Source organism: Salvelinus alpinus, chromosome 6 (assembly GCF_045679555.1).
Source record: "Salvelinus alpinus chromosome 6, SLU_Salpinus.1, whole genome shotgun sequence".
NCBI lineage: Eukaryota > Metazoa > Chordata > Actinopteri > Salmoniformes > Salmonidae > Salvelinus > Salvelinus alpinus.
In genome coordinates, this window is record NC_092091.1 from 12,077,012 (window position 1) to 12,085,164 (window position 8,153).

Genomic DNA, 8,153 nt, shown 5'->3' on the forward strand with positions numbered 1-8,153 from the left:
ACAAAGTTTTTAATGTGTATCAATTGCCTTGAACAAAGTATTAAAATACTACACAGGACTCTTAAGAATTTAATTCAAATGTTAATTGTATTTTTTGATACAATTAAGAAACAATGAGGAAATAAAGAAATAATGAAAGTAATACATTTGGGCCAGATAACTCACACCGGAATCGGAACGAGCTCAATCCCTGAACATCACGACAAGAGAGACACTTCAACGCTACATAAAGAGAGACCTAAGACAACCTAAGACGACCTAAGACAACAACATAGCACGGCAGCAACACAAAACATGGTACAAAAAAATATTATTAAAAAAACCCACAAAAAATGATTTAAATAAATAAATAAAAGATGGCACAAACATTATTGGGCACAGACAACAGCACAAAGGGCAAGAGGTAGAGACAACAATACATCACGCAAAGCAGCCACAACTGTCAGTAAGGGTGTCCATGATTGAGGTTGAGATAAAACTGTCCAGTTTGAGAGTTTGTTGCAGCTCGTTCCAGTCGCTAGCTGCAGCGAACTGAAAAAAGGAGTGTGTGCTTTGGGGACCTTTAACAGAATGACTGGCAGAACGGGTGTTGTATGTGGAGGACGAGGGCTGCAGTAGCTATCTCAGATAGGGGTGGAGTGTTCGACACCACTGGTTTAGGTAGTGTTAGTCTTCCCAACCCGGTAGTCATTCTGAATGCAGGTCAGGCATGAATAAGAATTCCAAATGTTGGCTTTACCAACTCTGGCTGGATTCCAACAGGAATTAAACATCACTTTGCAAGGTTGCTTAGTGTGACTTGCAGGTCCGATGTGATCTGTAAACTATGAGTTTCAGGTCACTCTATTAGGGTAAAACTAGGCCCTCAAAATAAGGCCTTATGAAATACATATCCTATTGTGTTAAAGTATTTAATTTTAATGATAAGATACAGTATTCACTTAGGCTCTCACTAGGATTGCTATAGGACAAAAAAGGCTTTGTAACTTGTATGACTGTATCAGTTCTGCACTGTACTACTGCAGTTTAATTATTTGTGCCAATAGTTACATTTTCACATATCATTTTAATGTGAAGTTAAGCAACATTATAATATCCATAAACCTAAAGTCATATAATTTTTCATTTGGTGGCATTGTCAATATTTTCAACTTGAATATGAAGTCAAAACATGCAGGACATTATTCTAACAAGCTCCGCCCCCGAAACAAAGGCAATAAAAATACCCAGTGTTCTTTGCAATTGTTTATCAATTGTGTCTGCTCATTTAGCAGACACTCTTATCCAGATTGACTAACAGTCAGTTCATTCAACTATACAACCACATCTCACAGTCATAGCAAGTAAAATATTTTTTTTGTTACCGGATTTGGATGAAATCAGATCTAAGTAAAATGACCAAAATATAAAAATGACTGTTGCTTCTACATTGATAAAGTTTGATCATAAAGTTACTGATATCCTCTCCCATTTCAAACACTTAGATTCAGGAGTCGGGATTATAAAGGGCTTTTTGTGATATCACAAAAATACACATTTATTACACCAATGGTAGTGTCTTATTCTCTTGCCTAATTTGCAAAAATTTTATACACAAAAGTATGTGGCGCCCTTTCAAATTAGTAGATTAGCCTTTTCAGCCACACCCATTGCTGACTGGTGTATAAAATCGAGCACATTGTCATGCAATCTCCATAGACAAACAACGGTAGTAGAATGACCTTACTGAAGAGCTCAGTTACTTTCAACATGGCACCGTCATAGAATGCCACATTTCCAACAAGTCAGTTCGTCAAATTTATGTCCTTCTAGAACTGCCCTGGTCAACTGTAAGTGCTGTGATTGTGAAGTGGAAACCTCTAGGAGCAACAACGGCTCAATTGCGAAGCGGTAAGCCCACACAAGCTCACAGAACGGGACTGACGAGTGCTGAAGCGGGTAGCGCGTAAAAATAATCTGTCCTCTGTTGCAACACTCACTACTGATTTACGATGGTATGTTGCCTCTGGAAGCAACATCAGCACAAGAGCTGTTCGTTAGGAGCTTCATGAAATGGGTTTCCGTGGCCGAGCAGCCACAAACAAGCCAAAGATCAACATGCGCAAAGCCAAGCGTTGGATGGAGGCGTGTAAAGCTCTCCGCCATTGGACTCTGGAGCAGTGGAAACACGTTCTCTGTAGGGATGAGTCACGCTTCACCATCTGGCAGTCCGACGGACGAATCTGTAATGAAATATTCGACGAGCAGGTATCCACATACTTTTGGTCATCTAGTGTAGCTGGCTAGCTCATTTGGAAAATTTCAGTTGAAACTTATCAGGGTGAGGTCTGGGTATATTTCAATAAATATATATATATATATATATATATATATATATATATATATATATATACACTGCTCAAAAAAATAAAGGGAACACTTAAACAACACAATGTAACTCCAAGTCAATCACACTTCTGTGAAATCAAACTGTCCACTTAGGAAGCAACACTGATTGACAATAAATTTCACATGCTGTTGTGCAAATGGAATAGACAAAAGGTGTAAATTATAGGCAATTAGCAAGACACCCCCAAAAAAGGAGTGATTCTGCAGGTGGTGACCACAGACCACTTCTCAGTTCCTATGCTTCCTGGCTGATGTTTTGGTCACTTTTGAATGCTGGCGGTGCTCTCACTCTAGTGGTAGCATGAGACGGAGTCTACAACCCACACAAGTGGCTCAGGTAGTGCAGTTCATCCAGGATGGCACATCAATGCGAGCTGTGGCAAAAAGGTTTGCTGTGTCTGTCAGCGTAGTGTCCAGAGCATGGAGGCGCTACCAGGAGACAGGCCAGTACATCAGGAGATGTGGAGGAGGCCGTAGGAGGGCAACAACCCAGCAGCAGGACCGCTACCTCCGCCTTTGTGCAAGGAGGTGCACTGCCAGAGCCCTGCAAAATGACCTCCAGCAGGCCACAAATGTGCATGTGTCTGCTCAAACGGTCAGAAACAGACTCCATGAGGGTGGTATGAGGGCCCGACGTCCACAGGTGGGGGTTGTGCTTACAGCCCAACACCGTGCAGGACGTTTGGCATTTGCCAGAGAACACCAAGATTGGCAAATTCGCCACTGGCGCCCTGTGCTCTTCACAGATGAAAGCAGGTTCACACTGAGCACATGAGCACATGTGACAGACGTGACAGAGTCTGGAGACGCCGTGGAGAACGTTCTGCTGCCTGCAACATCCTCCAGCATGACCGTTTTGGCGATGGGTCAGTCATGGTGTGGGGTGGCATTTCTTTGTGGGGCCGCACAGCCCTCCATGTGCTCGCCAGAGGTAGCCTGACTGCCATTAGGTACCGAGATGAGATCCTCAGACCCCTTGTGAGACCATATGCTGACACATGCACATTTGTGGCCTGCTGGAGGTCATTTTGCAGGGCTCTGGCAGTGCACCTCCTTGCACAAAGGCGGAGGTAGCGGTCCTGCTGCTGGGTTGTTGCCCTCCTACGGCCTCCTCCACATCTCCTGATGTACTGGCCTGTCTCCTGGTAGCGCCTCCATGCTCTGGACACTACGCTGACAGACACAGCAAACCTTTTTGCCACAGCTCGCATTGATGTGCCATCCTGGATGAACTGCACTACCTGAGCCACTTGTGTGGGTTGTAGACTCCGTCTCATGCTACCACTAGAGTGAGAGCACCGCCAGCATTCAAAAGTGACCAAAACATCAGCCAGGAAGCATAGGAACTGAGAAGTGGTCTGTGGTCACCACCTGCAGAATCACTCCTTTTTTGGGGGTGTCTTGCTAATTGCCTATAATTTCCACCTTTTGTCTATTCCATTTGCACAACAGCATGTGAAATTTATTGTCAATCAGTGTTGCTTCCTAAGTGGACAGTTTGATTTCACAGAAGTGTGATTGACTTGGAGTTACATTGTGTTGTTTAAGTGTTCCCTTTATTTTTTTGAGCAGTGTATATATATATAGACTGCAACGTTCATACATCATTACTATCAATAAAGTCAAGAAGTTTGTATCAATTTCCTGTTTGATGTATGACATGACACCTGCGTCGGAGTTTTGGGCAACCCTTCCCCAGCTTTTGTTCCATGCTGGCGTAAGACCAAGCTAGCCAGTTACTAGCAGTGGTGTAAAGTACTTAAGTACAATTACTTTAAAGTACTACTTAAGTCATTTTTTGGGATATCTGTACTTTACTTTTTATATTTTTTAGTACTTTTACTTTTACTTCACTACATGCCTTAAGAAAATATTGTACTTTTTACTCCATACATTTTCTTTGACACCCAAAAGTAATTGTTACATTTTGAATGCTCAGCAGAACAGGAAAATAGTCATTCACGCACTTATCAACCAACCATCCCTGGTCATCCCTATTGCCTCAGATCTGGTGGGCTCACTAAACTATCAACCAAACATCCCTGGTCATCCCTACTGCCTCTGATCTGGTGGACTCACTAAACTATCAACCAAACATTTATATTTTTTTATTTTTTTATTTCACCTTTATTTAACCAGGTAGGCTAGTTCTCATTTGCAACTGCGACCTGGCCAAGATAAAGCAAAGCAGTTCAACACATACAACAACAGTAGAAAAAAATCTATAAACAGCATGTGCAAAGGAGGTAGGATAAGAGAGGTAAGGCAATAAATAGGCCATGGTGGCGAAGTAATTACAATATAGCAATTAAACACTGGAATGGTAGGGTGTGCAGAAGATGAATGTGCAAGTAGAGATACTGGGGTGCAAAGGAGCAAGATAAATAAATAAATACAGTATGGGGAGGAGGTAGATTGGATGGGCTATTTACAGATGAGCTATGTACAGGTGTAGTGATCTGTGAGCTGCTCTGACAGCTGGTGCTTAAAGCTAGTGAGGGAGGTAAGAGTCTCCAGCTTCAGAGATTTTTGCAGTTCGTTCCAGTCATTGGCAGCAGAGAACTGGAAGGAGAGGCGGCCAAAGGAAGAATTGGCTTTGGGGGTGACCAGTGAGATATACCTGCTGGAGTGCGTGCTACGGGTGGGTGCTGCTATGGTGACCAGTGAGCTGAGATAAGGCGGGGCTTTACCTAGCAGGGACTTGTAGATGACATGGAGCCAGTGGGTTTGGCGACGAGTATGAAGCGAGGGCCAGCCAACGAGATCATACAGGTCGCAGGGGTGGGTAGTATATGGGGCTTTGGTGACAAAACCGATGGCACTGTGATAGACTGCATCCAATTTGTTAAGTAGAGTGTTGGAGGCTATTTTGTAAATGACATCGACAAAGTCGAGGATCAGTAGGATGGTCAGTTTTACGAGGGTATGTTTGGCAGCATGAGTGAAGGATGCTTTGTTGCGAAATAGGAAGCCGATTCTAGATTTCATTTTGGATTGGAGATGTTTAATGTGAGTCTGGAAGGAGAGTTTACAGTCTAACTAGACACCTAGGTATTTGTAGTTGTCCACATATTCTAAGTCAGAACCGTCCAGAGTAGTGATGCTGGACGAGCGGGCAGGTGCGGGCAGCGAACGGTTGAAGAGCATGCATTTAGTTTTACTTGCATTTAAGAGCAGTTGGAGGCCACGGAAGGAGAGTTGTATGGCATTGAAGCTCATCTGGACGTTAGTTAACACAGTGTCCAAAGAAGGGCCAGATGTATACAGAATGGTGTCGTCTGCGTAGAGCTGGATCAAAGAATCACCAGCAGCGAGAGCGACATCATTGATGTCCATACTGCCTCTGATCTGGTGGACTGATTAAACTATCAACCAACCATCCCTGGTCATCGCTACTGCTTCTGATCTGGTGGACTCACTAAACACACATCCTTTTTTTGCAGTGGTGTAAAGTACTTAAGTAAAAATACTTTAAAGTACTATTTAAGTAGTTTTTGGGGGTATCTGTACTTTACTATTTATGTTTTTGACTACTTGTACTTTTACTTCACTACATTCCTAAGAAACGTATGTACTTTTTACTCCATACATTTCCCCTGACACCCAAAAGTACTAGTTACAATTTGAATGCGTAGCAGTACAGTAAAAAAAAAAAGGTACAATTCATACACTCAAGAGAACATCCCTTGTCATCCATACTGCCTCTGATCTGGTGGACTCACTTAACAAACATGTTTCCTTTGTAAATGATGTCTGAGTTTTGGAGTGTGGGCCTGGTTGTCAAAAAAAGTAATAAAAAAGGAAATTGTGCCATCTGGTTTGCTAAATGTAAGGAATGTGATGTAGAGCATTTACTTTTACTCAAGTTTAACACTTTTTAACATTTAAAATCTGACATTCAAGTAGTATTTTACTGGGTTACTTTTACTTGAGTCTTTTTATAGTAAGGTATCTTTACTTTTACTCAAGTATGACAATTGAGTACTTTTTACACCTCTGGTTACTCGATAACACCAGACAGATGAAAGGGGAAACATATATGTATCTTCGCCTTGGATGAATAGGGGAAACTTCTAATCATATTTGCTGACTCGCTGCAGTCAAATTTTGGCACCAGAAGACTAGCTACCTAGCTATGTAAACCACGCCCCTCTGTGAACATACCTTCTGCGATGTTGGTTATAAGACAGTACTAATTTAAAAAAATAAACATCCTCTCACTGTCAACTGCGTTTATTTTCAGCAAACTTAACATGTGTAAATATTTGTATGACCATAACAAGATTCAACAACTGAGGCATAAACTGAACAAGTTCCACAGACATGTGACTAACAGAAATGGAATAATGTGTCCCTGAACAAAGAGGGGATCAAAAGTAACAATCAGTATCAGGTCTGGCCACCAGCTGCATTAAGTACTGAGGTGCATCTCCTCCTCATGGACTGCACCAGATTTGCCAGTTCTTGCTGTGAGATGTTACCCCACTCTTCCACCAAGGCACCTGCAAGTTCCCGGACATTTCTGGGGGGAATGGCCCTAGCCCTCACCCTCTGATCCAACAGGTCCCAGACATGCTCAGTGGGATTGAGATCCGGGCTCTTTGCTGGCCATGGCAGAACATTGACATTCTTGTCTTGCAGGAAATCACGCGCAGAACGAGCAGTATGGCTGGTGGCATTGTCATGCTGTGGAGGGCCATGTGAGGGTGAAGGGAACCACATGAGGGAGAAGGATGTCTTCCCTGTAACGCACAGTGTTGAGATTGCCTGCAATGACAACAAGCTCAGTCCGATGATGCTGTGACACACCACCCCAGACCATGACGAACCCTCCACCTCCAAATCGATCCTGCTCCAGAGTACAGGCCTCGGTGTAACGCTCATTCCTTCGACGATAAATGCGAAGGAGACAAAACCGCGACTCGTCCGTGATGAGCACTTTTTGCCAGTCCTGTCTGGTCCAGCGACGGTGGGTTTGTGCCGGTGATGTGCCAGTGATGTCTGGTGCGGACCTGCATTACAACAGGCCTACAAGCCCTCAGTCCAGCCTCTCTCAGCCTATTGCGGACAGTCTGAGCACTGATGGAGGGATTGTGCGTTCCTGGTGTAACTCAGGCAGTTGTTGTTGCCATCCTGTACCTGTACCGCAGGTGTGATGTTCGGATGTACCGATCCTGTGCAGGTGTTGTTACATGTGGTCTGTCCTGTCTTCCTGTAGCGCTGTCTTAGGCGTCTCACAGTACGAACATTGCAATTTATTGCCCTGGCCACATATGCAGTCCTCATGCCTCCTTGCAGCATGCCTAAGGCACGTTCACACAGATGAGTAGGAACCCTGGACATCTTTCTTTTGTTTTTTTTCAGAGTCAGTAGAAAGGCCTCTTTAGTGTCCTAAGTTTTCATAATTGTGACATTAATTGCCTACCGTCTGTAAGCTGTTAGTGTCTTAACGACCCTTCCACAGGTGCATGTTCATTAATTGTTTGTGGTTCATTGAACGAGCATGGGAAACAGTGTTTAAACCCTTCACAATGAAGATCTGTGAAGTTAATTGGATTTTTACAAATGATCTTTGAAAGACAGGGTCCTGAAAAAGGGATATTTCTTTTTTTGCTGAATTTAGTCTACAACTCATTTTCAGTGAACCCGTTGAAGACCAACTACAGCCCCTTGGACAAATCTAGTTTAAAATTGCTGACGTAAACCATATTAACTGGAACCACCATTTCAGTAATGGGTCAAAAAAGTCCAAGTAACAGATTTGA